We start from the raw sequence: 19544 nt of genomic DNA on the forward strand, positions 1-19544 counted from the left end.
AGATTATGACTTGCTGAAAGCTCAGCTGATGATTAGTGTTTTTAGCAAAAGTATTTTTTAATTAAGGTATGCATATTTTTTAGACATAATGATATTGCACTTAGTAGACTCCAGTGTAGCATAAACATAAATTTTATATGCACTGAGAAACCAAAAAATTCATTTGACTTGCTTTTTTTTTTTTTTTTTTTTTAAGATTTTATTTATTTGACACAGAGAGAGAGCCTAATGTTAGGCTTGATCAGAGAGCCTAATGTGGGGCTTGATCCCAGGGTCCCAGGATCATGACTAAAGGCATGATGCTAAAAAGGCATAAAGCTAAAGGCAGATGCTTCACCGCTTAACCACCACCAAGGTACCCCCATTTGACTTGCTTTATTGTGGTATTTACTTTATTGACATGGTCTTGAATGGAACCCACAAGTATCAGTATGCCTGTATCTGATAAAAGACCGTGATCCAAAATATATAAAGAACTCTTAAAACTCAACAATAAGACTCAACAATAATAAACAACTGGATTAAAAATGGGTTGAAATCTTAACAAATACTTCACCAATGAAAATATATAGATGGAAAATAAGTAAATGAAAAGATTGTCCAGGGACGTCTGGGTGGCTCAGTTGTTTAAGCACCTGACTCTTGGTTTCAGCTCAAGTCATGATCTCAGGGTTGTAAGATCGGGCCCGACATGGAGCCTGCTTAAGATTCTCTCTCCTGGGCAGCCCGGATGGTTCAACGGTTTAGCGCCACCTTCAGCCCAAGACGTGATCCTGGAGACCCGGGATCGAGTCCCACGTCGGGCTCCCTGCATGGAGCCTGCTTCTCCCTCTGCCTGTGTCTCTGCCTCTCTCTCTCTCTCTGTCTCTCATGAATTAAAAAAAAAAAAAAAAGATTCTCTCTCTCTCATTAGCCCCTTCCCTCCATTCTCTCTCGTAAAAAGAAAAAGTAAGAAAAGAGGGAAATAAAGGAAGAAAGAAAAGATGTTCCACATCATACGCTCCACCATATGTTTCAGTGATCATGGTCTTTAGTGTTTATTCTAAGGAGTTAAAAATTTATGGATCAAATCTATACACAAATGTTTATAGCAGCTTTATTCATAATTGCCAAAACTTAGAATCAACCATGATATCCTCAGTAGGTGAATGGATAAACTGTGGTGCATCCAGACAATGGTGTATTACTCAGTGTTAAAAAGAAATAAGCTAATGAGCCATGAAAAGAAATGGAGGAAACTTTTTTTTAAAGATTTATTTATTTATGAGAGACACAGACTGAGAAAGAGAGGCAGAGACATAGGCAGAGGGAGAAGCAGGCTCCATGCAGAAAGCCCGAGGTGAGACTTGATCCCAGATCCTGGGATCACTACCTGAGCCAAAAGCAGGTGCCCACCTGCTGAGCCACCCTGACATCCCTGGAGGAAACTTTAGTATATATTACTAAGTGAGGGGTACCTGGGTGGCTGAGCCAATTAAGCGTCCGACTCGATTTTGGTTCACGTCACAATCTCAGGGTTGTGAGATGGAGCCCCTTGTGTGCTCCATGCTCAATGGGGAGACTGCTTGGGATTCTCTCTTGCCCTCTGCCCCTCCCCACACTCATGCTAGCTCTCTTTCTCTCTCACCCCTTCTCAAATAAATAAATAAAATCTTAAAAGAAAGAAAGCAAGGAATGAGCCAATCTGAAAAGGCTCCATTTTGTGTGATTCCAACTATATGGCATTTGGGAAAAGGCAAAAATTAGGGAATAAAAAGATCAGTGGTTGCCTAGGAGTGGGCAAAGGAGAGACATGAAGAAGCAGGGCACAAAGGATTTGTAGAGCAGTGAAAATACTTTGTATGATGTTGTAATGATGGATGGATGTCATTATACATTTGTCCACCCCTCTAGAATATACAACACCAAGAGTGAACCCTACGGTAAACTAGACTTTGAGTGATTATGATGTGTCAGTGCAGGTTCATCCTTGGTAAAACACACACACACACACGCACACGCACACACACACACAAGCCATTCTGGAGATACTGTGCATGTGTGGGGCAGGGGGCATATGATAAACCTCTGTACCTTTCTCTCAATTTTGTTGCAAACCTAAAACTGCTCTAAAAAAAATAGATTCGGTTTTGTTTTTTTACAAAGAAGGAAGGAATGAAGGGAGAAGAGAAAAGGAAGGAAGAAAACAAGTGCGTATTAAGAGGCTAATAGGGACGTCTGGGTGGCTCAGCGGTTGGGCGCCTGCCTCTGGCTCAGGTTGTGATCCTGGGATCCGGGATAGAGTCCCACGTCGGGCTCCCTGCGTGGAGCCTGCTTCTCCCTCTGCCTGTGTCTCTGCCTCTCTCTCTCTCTCTCTCAGTCTGTGTCTCTCATGAATAAATAAATAAATCTTTTTTTAAAAAGAGGCTCATAAATGAGGAAATCTTTGCTACTACAGTATGATTTGAAGGAAACTCTGGCCGAGCTCTTTGCTAAAAATTATCCCTAATATTGGCCTTCAGCTAACTTGAAATTCCCACCACGAGAGGTTCAGAACTAGGAGAAAGTAACCATTTAACCTGAAATACTTACCTCTGCATCTAAAATATGACAGCATGTCCCCAAAGCTTCAAACTAGGTTAACTGAGAGGAGGGAGGGAAGGGTCTGGGAAGAAAAGACAGGAAAACAGAGGATGAGACCCATTATGTGCCAGTTTCCCAGGGTGCGTGGGAGAGAGAGGCTGGATTTGTACAGACTCACCCATGGCAATTCAGTACCCGGTTATGACATATTTAAATATTGCCTTTTGGTAGTTTGTTCAGCAACTCTGTGAGATGGGAGGGTGGCACATATTTCTTCATCTGGAGAAACTAGAAGAAACTTCGTTTTGAGCTCCTCAAAGACTAGATAGAGTCAGAGTTGGCAACAGTAGACTTCGCTCCCTGCCCAATGCCCTGTGCGAGAGAAGCTAGATTGCCACCCTAATGATAATGTGCTGATTCTGCTTGTTTAACTAAGGCTACACCAGATTAGGAAACCATAATTACAGCTAAAATCCATGTCTCTGATACAGTTGAGAGAATGTCTGTTTCACTGAACTGAGCGCCAAGGAAAGGTCTCGCTGGAGGTTAGGCCCGGCAGCCTCCTGCTCTCTGAAAGGGATAGTGCTGTTTCAGTGTCTCATTGGGTCCTTTATCTGAGCCGTGGGATTTCCTACAGCTTGGGTTTCAGATGGTTTACTTTGATTTCTGGGGGCGATAGAGAAGTCTGCCCATCTTTAAGTGGTATTTTTAGAGGCCACATCCTTGCAAAATCTTCAGTGCCTTCCTTTGGTCTGGGTGGGAAGATACCTGCCTTCTTATTGTTACACAAATTTACTCAGACTTCTTTTAAGGATTTCCACCCCTTCACCCCCAAATCTCTTCTTGCCTTTCATGCTTTGCAGAAAATACTGAAGTCTGTTGTTAACTGTCCTTCCTTCATTTAGTCGGCCTTGAATTTGATGCTTAGTTCCTGGAGAGTTAGAAACTGATCACTTCGCTCCGTCACTGGTGGTTGTCTCGGGTGGATCAGGGATCGGCTTCGCATTTTGCCAGAATCTTTAATACAGTTTCTGCTCTCTTCTCTGTCTGGTCCTTTCTCTATCCATTCTGGTCTGCCTTTAAATTATAAAGTAGACTATAAATCAAATTTGACTAAAATTTCAAGAAGTAAGTCAAGGTGAGATAAGTAAGTGGAGAACAGAATTGGACTAGAAAGAAACATTTGAAGGATTGTTTCATTTTTTCCTCAAACCATCCCAGACCTTCCTTAAATAGAGCCCACAGTTTGTGGGCTCCCTAATGAATAGGAGCCAAGCAGCAGCTTCACGTTTGAGACATGCTATTACCATTTTTTTCTCATTCCCGCTCCTTAATTAGGGGCTTTAAAGGAAGGTTGCCCACAGTTTCTGACAAACATCATTAGCTTTATCAGAATGAAATGCCTGATCCTGGACCTCTTTTCTGAAGAACTGACTGTTTTTGTTGAAAGATTGCTCGGAGTCTGTGACATTTTCTACCTTTGTAGAATGCAGGAAAAACACCTTGCATGAGGATTAGTCTTAAGAGTTTATGAAATCGAAAAATAAAGAGTTTATGAAATCGCTCTTCCTGAAGATCTAATTTCCGAGAATTGATTTTTGTAGACCTCAATTAGAGTGGGATAGACTACACCAGTTTTCACGGAGTTTCAGTTTGCTTGACTGCGACCCATGTTCTTATCTGTACAAACACACACACAAACACACACAGAGCCCCAAATTTTCACAAACAGTATTTACCCCAATATTTGCAAATCCTCTATTTTATTTCATTTTTTTAAATGCAAATCTCCACCCACTGAATTGATTTCCCACACTAAAGAGTTGCAACCCTCGGTTGGAAAAACACTCAACAGGATGCCCTTTTATTTTTTTTCTAACCCTGTAATTCAATATAGTGTGATTTTGAATTGAGGACAAGCCTGATGAATTTGAGGTATGGAATAAAGGAATCAGATCAGCTCTGGGTTTGTTGTGTTTTTAAATCTCTCTGTGTGTTCATTCTCTTCACTCTGAGAGGATTCCATTATCTTTGCTCAAAGAGCAGACACTGCTCTGGCTGTTTCCCCTGCTTCTCTTTGATCCCTGCGGCTGAGCTGGGCCCTTCCCCCAAGCCCTCCCTTCTAGACTGGTTGAGGCTGTTCAGACCCCAGGGGTTTGCTGGGCTGGGAGCCTGCTGAGTGCTCACTGTGCTGTTTGGCTGTTCCCACCTCTAACCTGCTCCATCCCCCTGCTGGGTTTTCACTCCAGATCTGCCAGGTTAATGGGATATTATTGTTCTTCTCTTACTGCTTTTTTTTCTTTCATATTTCATACAATGTTTATCAGTTTCTTCCTCGGACAATTTTTAGTTTGTTAGTGAGATGATGAAAGTGGGTAAGGATTGTATTTTAGGAATAAATGTTTCCTCATCAGCCAGGACCTAATCTAGGAAGAATTTATTCACTCCCATGTAAAGTACTTCTGCAGGTAATTTAACAGATAAAAGGCAACACAATGTATCTGACACCACAAGCCACATTTAAAAAAATGTATATATCATCAACATTGAATCAATTACATGGCATTTTAGGTTCAAATTTTAATTTTGGTCAGAAAGATAAATTAATAAACAGATTGTATTATTTATTTTACCCATAGCATTCTATGACATTACTGAGCACCTGTTACGTAGAAAGCAAGATATGTAAATTAATTTTCTGACTTTAAGGCATCTAGACCTTCAGAAGGGAGATAAAAAATGAATGCAAATAACCATCTTATAAGATTTTAATAAGAAACTTGAATACATACAGTATAAAGCTCAATCAGAGTATTTCTTCCTGGGGATCCCTGGGTGGCGCAGCGGTTTAGCGCCTGCCTTTGCCCCAGGGCGCGATCCTGGAGACCCGGGATCGAATCCCACATCGGGCTCCCGGTACATGGAGCCTGCTTCTCCCTCTGCCTATGTCTCTGCCTCTCTCTCTCTCTCTCTCTCTCTCTGTGTGACTATCATAAATAAATAATAAAAAAAATAAAAAATAAAAAATAAATAAATAAAAAAAAAGAGTATTTCTTCCTTTTCAGAACCATGAGAGTCAAAAGAGAGAAATAATTTCTTTCTGTTCTGTCCTTTCAGGATATGAGACTGTCAAATTTCTCCATTCCCTATTCTCATTGAGTGTATGAATGGATGAATGAAGAAATGAATGAAACTGACTGCTTACTTTTGTGCCATGTGCTGTAAGGGTGATGGAATGGCCTTCCTTTCTTCTTTCTTTTCTTTCTTTCTTTTATTTATTTATCTTTTATTTCTTTCTTTCTTTCTATTTAATTTATTTTAACAATATATTTTATTTAGCTCAATAATCTAAAATATTATTATTACAACATGTAATCAAGGTAAAAAATATATTACTTTTTTGTAATATATAAAATATATATTATGTAAAATATAATATAATAATATATAATATGTAAAAAAAATTTTACTTTTTTGTTTCTTTTTGGACTATTGTCTTCAAACTCTGCCATGTATTTTCCACTTACACACATCTCAGTTTTGACTAGCTGTACTTCATGAGTTCAAGATTCACAAGTCACTAGGACAACACAGTTCTAGATAAAAAGCAGAACAGAGGAAACACCTAAATACTTGATGAGTTTTTCCAACAGTTTGAGGAAAGGACTCATTTCATTGGGGGAGAGAGCTTGAAAATTATTTTTCTCTGAATATTAATGGAGAAATAGGAGTTGCCAACTCAAGAGCCACTCCTTTGTTTTCTTCTAGGCTCTCAGTCGCAGAACAATGAGATAGAACTGGCATAGTCTACTCTATTTCTCCAGTGCCTCAGGACCAGCACCTGTTGCAAGGACAACCCCTCTGGCCCTCACATTTGTACCACACCTTGTAGGTGATAATTGCTTTCATGTACAATATTTCATTTAATCATTTTAATCATACTATGTAGTAGTCAGTGGAAGCATTACTATCCTCATTTTACAAATGAATGAACCAAAGTTCAAGGAGTTTAAATGACTTGTTCAAAGTAGTACAGTTAGTATCCAAGTGTTTTGAAATTTAATCTAGTATGTATGCCACTAAATCAGAGCTTCCTAATGAAAGAAAATATATTATATATATGTAAATATATGTATATTTACAGAAATATGGAAATTTTTCTTCTTTGGCAACACTTCCAAAAATACCTCCCAAAAAAACAAAACTGGTGATCTGTTTACAAAAGTAATATACAAATAACTTCTTGGCCAATTGAGTTTTTAGCCAGGTTTTAGTATTTTTTTTAGGTTGGATATTGTCATTTAGTTTAGCAATTTTGAACATCTGAAGGTTGAGAGCAAGTTAATACATTACAAAGGCAAAGTTTCTGTGTTGGCCCTGAAGTATGTTGTAATCATTTTTGTCTGGGAAAACAAACAAAAGTGGATCAGCAACATGTTTGTTATATGAGATGCTGGCAGAGTCCCAGCCTCTAGGATGCTGGCTTACCTACCAACAATACCTCCCTTTCAGGCAATGCCAGCTGTTTTATGAGAATATCCGAGTTCTCTGGAAGGGAATTACTCCAGTCAGCAGGATTGAATTTTACTATTGCCATGTAGGGAATTAACAGTATAGATCAAAAGTTGATCAACTTTTGATGCATCCTTCTTCTGTCACTGTGAAAAAGACTGTGACATACTTTAAAGACAGTTCATGGGCAGCCCGGGTGGCTCAGCGGCTTAGAGCAGCCTTTGGCCCAGGCCGTGATCCTAGAGACTCAGGATCAAGTCCCACGTCGGGCTCCCTGCATGGAGCCTGCTTCTCCCTCTGCCTGTGCCTCTGCCTCTTTCTCTCATGAATAAATAAAAATCTTAAAAAAAAAAAAAAAAGACAGTTCACCCTTGAGAATCAAAATTCTTTTGAAAAAAGGTCCCTAGAATAAACAATATTCGATATGTTCATTACTCTCAATTTTAGAAACCTAATGGGCTTAAGAGCTATATTCACATTGATCTGTTTTAACTGTGCATGCTTTTTCTGCTCTACCCAACTGTGTTCCTATTTTCTATTCTTTTCATTCCACTCTGGAGCAGTTTGCCTCCTAGTCAGGCCACCAATTATACTCATTCAAAATATATGATTTATTTTCCTCATTTTTTAAAAAAATATTTTATTTATTTATTTGAGAGAAAGCAAGAGCCAGAGAGATCCAGAGGGAGAGGGAGAAGCAGACTCGCTGCTGAGCAGGGAGCCCGATGCAGGGCTGGCTCCCAGGACCCTAAGATCACAACCTGAGCCGAAGGCAGATGTTTCACCAACTGAGCCACCCAGGCAGCCCGCCTCTCTCATTTTATACCTTTCTTAGTTCCCAGCTACTTCTCTTAGTCAGCCTTTGACAAATCATAATGAACTAAGTTTAGCTTGTTGTAGAAAACAAGAGTCATTATGAAAACTGGAATGGTCTGGGAGCATCTTAAAAAATCATTTGGAGGGGCACCTGGGTGGCTCAGTCAGTTAAGTGTCTGCATTTGGCTCAGGTCATGATCCCAGGGTCCTGGGATTGAACCCCATGTTGGGTTCCCTGTTCAGCAGGGAATCTGCTTCTCCCTCTCCCTCTGCCCCTGCTATCTCTCTCTCCCTCTCTCTCATCCTCTCTCACATGTGTGTTCTCTAATAAATAAATAAAATATTTAAAAAAATAATTTGGTTAGTCCTCAGAATGTGGACAAACTGGTAAGATCCAGCTAAGAGACAGTGCATCCAGCTCATCTCATTCACAATAAATCCTCTGTAGTTTCCTAAAGCTGCCACAGAGATGCCAGTAATGGTGACTCGCTGACTAAAGTGCTGAGTAATGAACCCTGTGCCCCATTTATACAAAGTGTCCTAAGATTTCCTTAGTAGTAGGCAAATGCTGGAAACACAAAGGAAAGACACTATGGCCCACTAAACCACTCCCATTGTCTAGTTTATCACTCAGTTCTATCCTTCCTTCCTCTTTAGGAAATGAGGGTACATAAATGATAAGTAATATAAAACTTGCAAAAAAAATATTAAAATATCCAGGCAGTTTTGTATCAACAAGCATTTTTTCTTAGTGGACGTAAAGCATAAATAAAGGAAGTTATAATCCTCCATTCCTGCCTTCCCAATAAGTCCCTCCTTGGAATTCTTTTTTTTTTTTTTTTTTTTAAGATTTCATTTATTTATTCATGAAAGAACAGAGAGGCAGAGACATAGGCAGAGGAAGAAGCAGGCTCCATGCAGGAAGCCCAATGTGGGACTCAATCTCAGGACCCCAGGATCATGCCCTGAGCCAAAGGCAGATGCTCAATCTCTGAGCCACCCAGGCATCCCCCTCCCTGGAATTCTTATTCTGAACCTAGTAACCAGTCAATGTGGCAAATTATTTGATCTGCTGGGCCTACTCAAGGAGTTTATTAGCTAACTTTCTTTAGACTTTTTTTCTTAAAGATTTTATTTTAGAGAGAGTCAGGGAGGGGAGGTAGTAGGCAGAGGGAGAGAGAATCTCAGGCAGACTTCCCACTGAGTGGGGTGCCCGATGCAGGGCTTGATCCCATAACCTTGAGATCATGATCTGAACTGAAATCAAGAGTCAGATGCTGGGATCCCTGGGTGGCGCAGAGGTTTAGCGCCTGCCTTTGGCCCAGGGCACGATCCTGGAGACCCGGGATCGAATCCCACGTCGGGCTCCCGGTGCATGGAGCCTGCTTCTCCCTCTGCCTGTGTCTCTGCCTCTCTCTCACTGTGTGCCTATCATAAAAAAAAAAAAAAAAAAAGAGTCAGATGCTTAACCAATTGAGCCACCCAGGTGCCCCTAGACTTTTTAAAAGAATAAATTTTTGCCCAGTAATTTACTAGCAAATGCAGAAAGTAATGAGGCTCATTAGCACTTTAGGGTTAATGTTACCAAAAACAGGCTGATTCAAAGGAACACATATTGGAATAAACATACCCTTATTCCATCATCTGCACAAGTTTGCATCCATGGGAGAACAGAAATTTATTGCAAGGTACATCCTTTTATAGTGGAAAATCTACTATACACTAATAGTTCCTCAAAAGAGACATATGCTGCTGAGATATTTCACTGATAAGATTGTTCCCTCTTCTCTGTCTCCTACATTTAAGGTTTGAGTGATTTCTCTTTCTAGGCTACCCTGTAATTTCTTTGTTGGTTAAAAAATATGCTCACATTTAAAGCATCTAATTAAATGGCTAAGAGCTGGCCTAAATGACCCAAGTTCTTTGCCTTTTTCACTCTCCATGCTCCCAACAACGTTTATTCTGTCTTTTCAACAAGCACCTCAAGAAGGTATCTTAAAAGTATCTTTTAAAAAAAGTATCTTACTTGAGAGGTGCCTGGGTGGCACAGATGATTAAGTATCCAACTCTTGAATTCAGCTCAGGTCATGATTCCAGGGTTATAGGATTGGGCCCCTTATCTAGCTCCCTGCTCAGCAGGGAGTCTGCTCAAGATTCACTCTTTCCCTTTCTATCACCTTCCCAACTCTCTAAAATAAATAAATAAATACTTTTTAAAAAAGTGTCTTATGTGGGTTTAAATGCAAGAGTATCTGCAAACACTAGTATGGCTTATAAAGTATACGGAAGAGTAGCAAGAAAAATGGTCCAATGGTCCATGTAGTCTGTGCATTGGCTTGGTTTCAGGTATTCTCTCTGAAAGTGCATACACACATATTCCCAGAAGCTGTCATCCAGCACTTCTTTTATTGTTTTAATAGCTCACTTCTTGGAATCTTAAACACATACACATACTGGCAATGTTCTTGGTTCAGCAGAATTGCTTAGGGCGACTGTATTGGAATAGATGCCAAATAGTAATGTTCTTACCTCTAAACACCAGAAAACACTTGACACGCCCTCCTGCCAGCTCTTCTCTGCCAAAAAAGTACAGGGCGTGATGAAGATCCCTGAGGGAGAAAGAAGCTATTGCTTTATTTTAAGTGAATAGAGTTTAAAGTTACAAACTAGGGGCACCTGAGCGGCTCAGTAGGTTGAGGGCCTGCCTTCAGCTCAGGTCATCATCCCAGAGGCCTGGGATCGAGCCCCACATCGGGCTCCTTGCTCAGCGGGGCATCTGCTTCTCCCTCTGTTTCTCATGCTGGTTCTCTCTCTCGCATAAATAAATAAAATCTTTAAAAAAATGTTTTAAATAAAGTTACAAACTAGAGTAAAGTAAGAACATAAAACAAATATTTTTTGGGAAATAGTAAAAATATTAAAAGATCTGACGGGGCCATGAATCTTTCTTTGTCATCATCATACAAGTTAATTATTTTTCTTTCATATGAAAGAAGCATAGAAATCATTAAGATGACTCAAAATTTCACTTCCTAAACATGTAAACAGAGTATGCTTGTGTCTTTGTAGACACATTCATACATATGGATTCTGATACAGACATATAGAGAAAGCTTTCTTAGCCAAATGATATCATAAATAATATTTAGTTGTACAAATTTGCCTTTAATACTTAACAAAAGATTATACATATCTCACCAGGTCAATAAGTAATTATCTACTATATCATCGTTAATGGATGCATAGTATTCTTTAATGTGGTAATGTAGTTATACCATAAGTTATTTAGCAAATACTCTATGGTTGATTTAATTGTTTCTGACTTTTATAAGAAATTCTACAATGAACATCCTTCCACATATATTTTTCTGTATAGGTCTGATTAATTTTTAGGGTAAATTCTCAGAATTGTGATTGATAGGTCAAAGGTAATGTTTATCTATCTATCTACCTACCTATCTATCCATCCATATTAGGTTTTAAATAAATAAAATTCTAAGTTACCCTATAGAAGAAGAGTGCCAGTTCATATCCCACCATCAATAGATGACATCTCTTTCTCCCACAAGTTTGCCATCATTTGGAAATCATCTTCAGATAAATGAAACATATATATATGTGTTTCCAGTCTGATAGGTGATAATTTGCATTTCCATTACTCTCAATGTGCTCTACTTTATAAGTAAAGTTGTATGCTATTTACATGCTTATTGACCACTTGTATCTTTTTTTTTTTTTTAAGATTTTACTTATTTGAGAGAGAGAGATGAGAGAGAGAAAAATCACAAGCAGGGGGGAGAAGTAGAGGGAGAAGCAGACTCCCTGCTGAGCAAGGAACCTGATGCCAGGGTTCCATCCCAGGACCTTGGGATAATGACCTGACCCGAAGGCAGATGCTTAACTGACTGAGTCACTCAGGTGCCCTGACTACTTGTGTCTTTTACTATTTGAATTGCCTTTGCCCTTTTATGATTTGTCTCTTCCTAGCTTAACTGAATTGGAAGACCATTATTATATAGGTTATTAGAACTTTGCCAAAACTATTGCAAATATTTTCTCATGGTAACCCAGATTTCGGATGTCCCCTAATTGGGTGGGGGAGGGGGTGGGGGGGGGATGAGACAATGTCCAAATAGCTGTCTTTGTATTTGATCCGTGCCTCAGACTACCAGGATACATGAGCTCAGCATCTCTCTTCTATTCTAAAAAAACATCTTTTCATCCAAAGACCTTACTGAACATAACTATAGAGTTTTCATAGGTTAGATGGAAAACAGGTTCTGCAAAACACACCTTAGAGAAAAATCCCTAGTGGACATGTCTGTGCTTATTCATTATCAGCTCTATTTGGGGCTGAAATAGGGAGTGGCTTGCAAACTTGATTGCAAGCCAGTCCATCTCAATTTGATTCCTCAAACTTGTCTTGATGTTCAAACAAAGGGCCCTCCAGTTACCAAAAATCACCCTCCTTAGAAGATAGTTGAGCAACCGTCTTATTTTGAAAATGTCCTTTGGGGATATCATGTCTTGCCCAACTCCAGCAGTTTGAGTATTTCTTCCAATCTTTTTCTGCTAAATCTCTCAAGAGTATTAACTTTTCTTCAACAACTTTCTACAATTTTGTTGTCAGCTTCATTTCTTTTTTTATATAAATTTTATTTATTTATTCATGAGAGACACACAGAGAGAGAGGCAGAGACACAGGCAGAGGGAGAAGCAGGCTCCATGCATGAAGCCCGATGTGGGACTCGATCCTGTGTCTCCAGGATCATGCCCTGGGCTGAAGGTGGCACTAAACCGCTGAGCCACCGGGGCTGCCCAGTCAGCTTCATTTCTAAGTATTTTCTTCTTTGGTTGCTACTACAATTGCTAATTTCCCACTACCACATTATCCAACCAATTATTCTATATATATCGGAAAATGATTGATTTGGATGTATTTTTGTGTGTGAAATCAAGTACTTTACTAATCTATCTCATTGTTCATAATGATATTCTCTTACTTATTTCTCTTAATCTACTATCATCTGCCAATAATGATTGTTGTGTCACCTTCTTTTAAATATCCATACCTCTCAGTACTTTCTCATGTCTAATTATATTAGTACTTCTAAACTGGGAGTACTAGTAGTGATGAGAATTCATCTGTCATGACAAAAACTTAAAAAGCTTCCATTAAAAATGATGCTGGCTTTAATATGTTGTGTATACACATGCATATAAAATTTTAATGTCCAAGAAGTTGTATCTTTTCCTATCACACTGATGGCTTGTGTTTCTTATTAATATATTTGTTTTCTTTTTCTTTCTTTTTCCTTAATTAAAAAGAAATGTTGGATTTGTCAGAATTTTTAAGACCCAAGTATAGGATTTGTCAAAGGCCTTTTAGGTACCAGTTCATTGATCCACACTAAATTTGAATTATCATTAAATATGCTTAGACATGTTAATGGACTGTTAGTTCCATTTTACTGATCTACAAGTCATTTCTAATACCAGTCTCATATAAGTTTATTTACTGACCATTGTGACACATTATAATAGCTAGTGACATGAGTCTCTTTATTTCTCTAGGGTTTTCTTGGCTAATGTGGCTCAATATTCTAATCATTATTTATATTGCTATCATGTAGATAGCAAAAATTAATAAAATAGAAAATAATACAAAATAATTTGGAGTACTTTGATTTCAAATTTTTTTAAAAATCAAGTACCACCAATTCTAGGGGAAGCAGAAATCAATATGAGCTTAAAAAGTGATGGACAAAAAAAAAAAGTGATGGACAGTTTTGTAGAAGACCTATCTTTTCTAGTTAAAGAAGAGAATAGGAGAAAGAGGAGAAAATTAATTTATAGGGTGATGAAGAAGGCAGACATCCTGATTAAGAGTTATTAGTTTAGGTTGAAGTATATTTGAGTAGGAAAGCACACTTGTTCTACTCTAAGAAGGATGTCTATGAAGAAAAACAATTTATTATTTAGCCAAATAATTACTAGAATAAGAACTAAGGAATTATAGTAAGATAAGGAAATAAAATCTAATATAAAATAATGATGTTGAGTCAAAGAAGAATAAGAGGATCCTTTTGTAGTTCATGAGCGTAATGATTGGGGGCTCATGCCGTTGTGTGACATGTGCCTCCCTGAAACCTTGTTATGACCATGGCACATTACCCATCTGACATGAAATTAAAAAAAAAAAAAAAAAAACTTTAAAAATCTTACAACATGAATAAATGTACTTACCAAACCAGAAATTTCCTATAAACATACTTTGAATTATTTTCTTCTCCAAGGAGTTTATTGTTTTATTTAAATATAATAGTATAAATCTCTGAAAACATCTAATTAATGCCACAGTGGTGGAGAGAGGTTGAGTGATTCCTAGGGAAGCGAGTAGAGATAATTATATGGATAAAGTTCAAATAAGATCTTCATAATATGCTCCCCCTATAACCTTTCCATCTTTCTCATCTCAAGCTGTCCACATTAGATTGAACTCTTTGCACTTCTCAAAGAACAGCACATCTTCCCCATCACCCCATCCTCCAGCATCCACTCCCTTTTCTTTTTTTTTTTTTAATTTTTTTATTTATTTATGATAGTCACAGAGAGAGAGAGAGGCAGAGACATAGGCAGAGGGAGAAGCAGGCTCCATGCACCGGGAGCCTGATGTGGGATTCGATCCTGGGTCTCCAGGATCGCGCCCTGGGCCAAAGGCAGGCGCCAAACCGCTGCGCCACCCAGGGATCCCCACTCCCTTTTCCTCTAGACATTTGTACTCACAGTGCCAACATAGGATTCAAAAAAATTCTTCTATCTCCGTCCGGGACAGGCAGTGTTTTCTTGGCTTCCATTGCACCTCAGGCATACCTCTCCAAATCCCTGGTTTTCTGGACTGTCCCCCTCAGTATAGATACCATGGAAGGCATCTTCATCTTTCATTTAGCATTTAGTATATAGTGTTGGAAATAAAAATTTTTTATTTTAAATTGTGGAAATAAAAATTAACTCTTTAGAAAATCTTAAGAGGGACACCTTGGTGGCTCAGCAGTTGAGCGTCTGCCTTCAGCTCATGGCATGATCCTGGGGCCCAGGGAGTGAGTCCCACCCACATGGGGCTCCCTGTGAGGAGCCTGCTTCTCCCTCTGTCTATGTCTCTGCCTCTCTCTGTGTGTCTCTCATGAATAAATAAATAAAATCTTAAAAAAGAAAAAAATCTTAAGAGATTCAGGACACAAATTTGTTATTCACTTTTCACAACTCAGTGAGGTTAAAACGTCACATGATGGCATATCCATAACTGTGAATCAAATCAAGCAAGCCCTCCTCTTCCTATACTATCTATAAAGATTAGGTAGGAGAAGGAGTCCAAGTCATTAATATCAGAATAAGGGAATCATAAAGTTAGAAAGACCCATGAAAATCATTCATCCAGTGGTGTCTGGTTGAGCTTTTAATAAAATGCCAATGCCTAGGTCTTATCTCAGGGGAATCTGACTTAGCTCATCTAGTATGGCCAGACAGTTGTATTTTTGGAGTTCCCCAGATGCTTCTAATAAGCACTCAGAATTGAGAACAACTGACACAATCCTACTCCTTCATTTTGCCAATGAGGCAGACATGACAGGTGAAGTCATTTGGGTGGGTGGACCGGAGACACAATGAAAATAAGCAAGGTGCCTCAATATACAATATAGTTCTGTTTCCATCAAATCATATTTAATAACAAATTATTTCTGTAAAGGTGAGGAAATAAATCCTGTAAAGTCTAATGACACTATATGATTTATTACAGAAAGAATGATTAGGAAATCAGCAAATCCGGAAGAACCTGCTTTCTTAAGATGAGCACTGTGGATGAAATTAGCTGGACCGAAAGTAAATCAACCACAAGCTGCATGTGGTGGCACTTCAAAATAAATGTAATGAGAAGCAATTTGAAGCAAAAAAAAAAAAAAGAAAAAAAAAGATTCCAACTGCCAGGCAAAGGCAGATTCTGTGCAGGAAATAACTTGGCTGAATAAATAGAACTAGCTAAGACTAGATTATACAAACATGATTTATTTCTAATTCAGACAAAGCTGAACTATACAGCAACTCTATCTACTTATGATTTCCTATCTGTGTAAATCTTAGGCTGGTAATAAGCATGTATTTACAGCTTTCTGCAAGTCTTATCCCTGACAAGGGGAAATAAAGGAGGGCTCTCAGGTTCACAGGAACTGAATATGGAAATTACATCGGTGTAAGAGGTCAAATTTTTCTAAGATTTATCTTCCAAATTTAGAATATTTAAAAAGTTAAATTGAGAATGACAATGAGGGAGGTCAATGGAAGAGACAAATTAATATTTATTGGCAGAGAAGGGACCAAGAAAGCATGTGGTGCTGTTTTATTTCCCCGCCGCAGCTCCAATCTCCATCCTCCACTCAAGTCAACTCTATTTCCAGATGGTCTTTCAGTTCCAAGACTCAAAGAAATAGTCTTATATCCAGGATAAAAACTGCTTGCCTTATTACTTGACATATATTTTCATAATTACTTTATACTATTTCTCAACTTTTTAAAAATATAATCTTTCAATATATAGGCATCCTATCTCAGTTTGTGATCCCGAACATATAGCAATATGATTTTCTGACTCATACAAACTTTAGGAATATTTCTTAGCTTCCTGTTTTTATATATATATATACATATATATATACACACACACAAATTTCCATTTTTCATTTCAAGTTGAATTTTTGAGCTAAGAATATGTGATACATGACTCAAATTAGTGAAACTCAGGAAACTAAAAAATGTGCTATAGTCCAGAAAGGATAAGGCCATTTGGGTTCTTATGCTCTAAACCAGTGTTAAGGTTGATATTTAGGTATCACGAACAGAAAAATAAAACACTCTAAATAAAGACTATTATTAGCAAATAGGTTACATATATCACAGGTAAGTTGTAACCTTTATTTTTACCATATTAAAGTAATTTCTAGGGGTGACTGGGTGGCTTAATCAGTTAAGTTTCTGCCTCTGGCTCAGGTCATGACTCAGAGTTCTGTGACAGAGCCCTGCATGGGCCTTTCTGCTCAGCGGGGAGCCTGCTTCTCCCTTGCCCTCTGCCCCTCACCCCTCTCGTGCTGTGCTCTCCCTTTTTCTCCCTCTCAAATAAATAAATAAGATCTTCAAAACTATGTAATTTTTAGTTATTTCAAAGGCTGGTTGGTCAATGTATAGGTTGTGAAGACCCTTTCCATATCTGTCTCCTTCCAGTTATTCATGAGACAAACAGGAGTGATCTGAAAGGAAGACGAAGTAAATCTTTAACCCATCTCAAATGTTTCCTTTTAGTAGCTTTCATAGATATTGTGGCAATTTGGATGAAAGATAACTAATACTTAAGACTTAGAAATCATCCGTAGATGTTACTCATCCAGGTTCTCATAATGGAAAACTGCCAACTGGATCAACTATTCAAATCAGTATATTTTGTTATTGGGCCATGTGTTTCACAAACTCAGATCCCAAAGCTACAATTCCATTTTAGATCCAATTAAAATGTCAGTCAAAAAAAAAAAAAAGAGGGGATCCCTGGGTGGCACAGCGGTTTAGCGCCTGCCTTTGGCCCAGGGCCTGATCCTGGAGACCCGGGATCGAATCCCACTCGGGCTCCCAGTGCATGGAGCCTGCTTCTCCCTCTGCCTGTGTCTCTGCCTCTCTCTCTCTCTGTGACTATCATAAATAAAATAAAATAAAATAAATAATGTCAGTCACACCAAAATATCCCCCACCCAACGTGATATCCCATAATCTTCAGGGTAAACCGGTGAGAAAATAAAAGCAGAAAAGACTTTCAGGCCCCCTATCTACCATCACTTACTAGTTTGTTTGAAAAAATTCAAATGGTTCCAATCTCAAAGTAAAGTTGACTCAATTAGCCAGGAAAATTCACCCCCAAAATGCACTCCTTCACTTTTACGCCTTAATCCATTACTTTTCCTTCCAATTTTTCCTAACAGAGTCCATGGAAAGCTTCTCGGATTTTTTTACACTTATCCCCCTGTAATCTCCTTCCATTCTCCCTACAAGGTACAATGGTATCTAATAATGAGTTGCAAACTTTTTCTGTTATTTGATATTTGCAGGACCTTTGCCATTACTAATCTTCTCTCAGCCAAGTTTACATCTTTAAAATAAGTGTATCCAGGGACACCTGTGGCTCAGGAAATGATCCTGGGGTCCGGGATCGAGTCCTGCATCGGGCTCACTCAGAAAGCCAGCTTGTGTCTCTGCCTCTCTCTCTGTATCTCTTATGAATAAATAAATAAAATCTTTATTTTTATTTATTATTTTTTTAATAAATAAAATCTTTAAAACAATAAAATAAGTGTATCCACCTTTGCCTTGTAAAATTATTGTCAAGATTTGTGATAGAGTGGGACGCCTGGGTGGCTCAGTGGTTTAGTGCCTGCCTTCGGCCCAGGGCATGATCCTGGAGTCCCGCGATCGAGTCCCACATCAGGCTTCCCGCATGGAGCCTCCTTCTCCCTCTGCCTGTGTCTCTGCCTCACTCTCTCTCTGTGTCTCTCATGAATAAATAAAATATAAAATAAAATAAATAATAAAATAAAATAAAATAAAATAAAAAGATTTGTGATAAAGTGTGTAAAGAAGCCCGATATATATGAAGCATTCATCAAGTGTTAGCTATTATTTTACTGTTTTCTCCTATGTTCTCTATATTCTGTATCTTGCATGAAGAGGCTCAAAGGGAAGATAAGAATTAAGTAATAAATGAAAGCTTGAAAAAAGTTTAAAAATAAATAAATAAACAAACAAACAAAAGCGGGTTTTCATTTCAGAGCTACTTCCTGATTAGGCAGGATCCTCAAGTCACCTTCTCTGAATCTTGATTCCACTGCACTTTTAGTTTGTGAAGAGGTGGCTTGAATGAGTCCATTTGAACTATTCAACTTACATCATTTGAGAAAATTCATAACCCTAGAGAGAGCTCTTACAAGCATGAACTAACAGAGCAAGCATGTCCTCAAACTCTAGAAGTTTTAAGTCTTATTTAGAAGAAAGCAGGGAGTCTCTCCTGTCTGTGGCAGAAACACCACATAAGAGGAAAATTAAAGACTTGTGTGATTAAAAAAAAAAAGTCAATTCATAAGAAGTTCTTTAAGTCTACTATTCCAAATCTTCATTTAGTTTCTAATACATTTGAGAGCCACTGAAGACTTGGAGAATAGTAGTGTGATCAGAACACTACCATGAATACCACAAGAAGGTAAGCCTTGTCACTTGGAAGAGATTAGAGGATAGAGAAAGTAAATGATAAAATTTTAGTCACTTGAACAACTGCTAAAGCTGTCCACTGGTAGCTATTACATATTTCAAGTTGTTGTAGAAAGTGTAGCTTTCAATAGGAGATGGAAAACCAACTGTTTCATTGATAAGGCTAAAGAAATAAAGAAGACTTTGTGGAGACATAACATCCAATTGAGTATGCACCAAACTTTTGTTCTCAAACACATTATCTCCCAAATGCACAATTTTTTAGATGTAAAATATTAATTAATTAATTAATTTTAGATGTAAAAAATTTTTTTTAAATACTTTATTTATTTATTCATGAGAGACACACAGAGTGA

The 19544-nt window shown here is 38.2% G+C and overlaps 1 long non-coding RNA gene and 1 other non-coding gene across 2 annotated transcripts; one reads left to right on the forward strand and one right to left on the reverse strand.

Moving 5' to 3' along the window:
* Nucleotides 1–3970: 3970 nt before the first annotated feature.
* LOC112661879 (uncharacterized) lies at nucleotides 3971–19303 on the reverse strand. Its single transcript, XR_007407637.1, has 3 exons — nucleotides 14137–19303; nucleotides 10420–10499; nucleotides 3971–7414 (listed from the first exon to the last, which is right to left on the reverse strand). It is a non-coding gene; the product is annotated as an uncharacterized LOC112661879 (long non-coding RNA).
* Nucleotides 13971–14074, forward strand: LOC112661961 (small nucleolar RNA U13). The gene has a single exon (XR_003138115.1). It is a non-coding gene; the product is annotated as a small nucleolar RNA U13 (small nucleolar RNA).
* Nucleotides 19304–19544: the final 241 nt, after the last annotated feature.

The sequence above is a fragment of the Canis lupus genome, chromosome 31, assembly GCF_003254725.2.
Source record: "Canis lupus dingo isolate Sandy chromosome 31, ASM325472v2, whole genome shotgun sequence".
Taxonomy (NCBI): domain Eukaryota; kingdom Metazoa; phylum Chordata; class Mammalia; order Carnivora; family Canidae; genus Canis; species Canis lupus.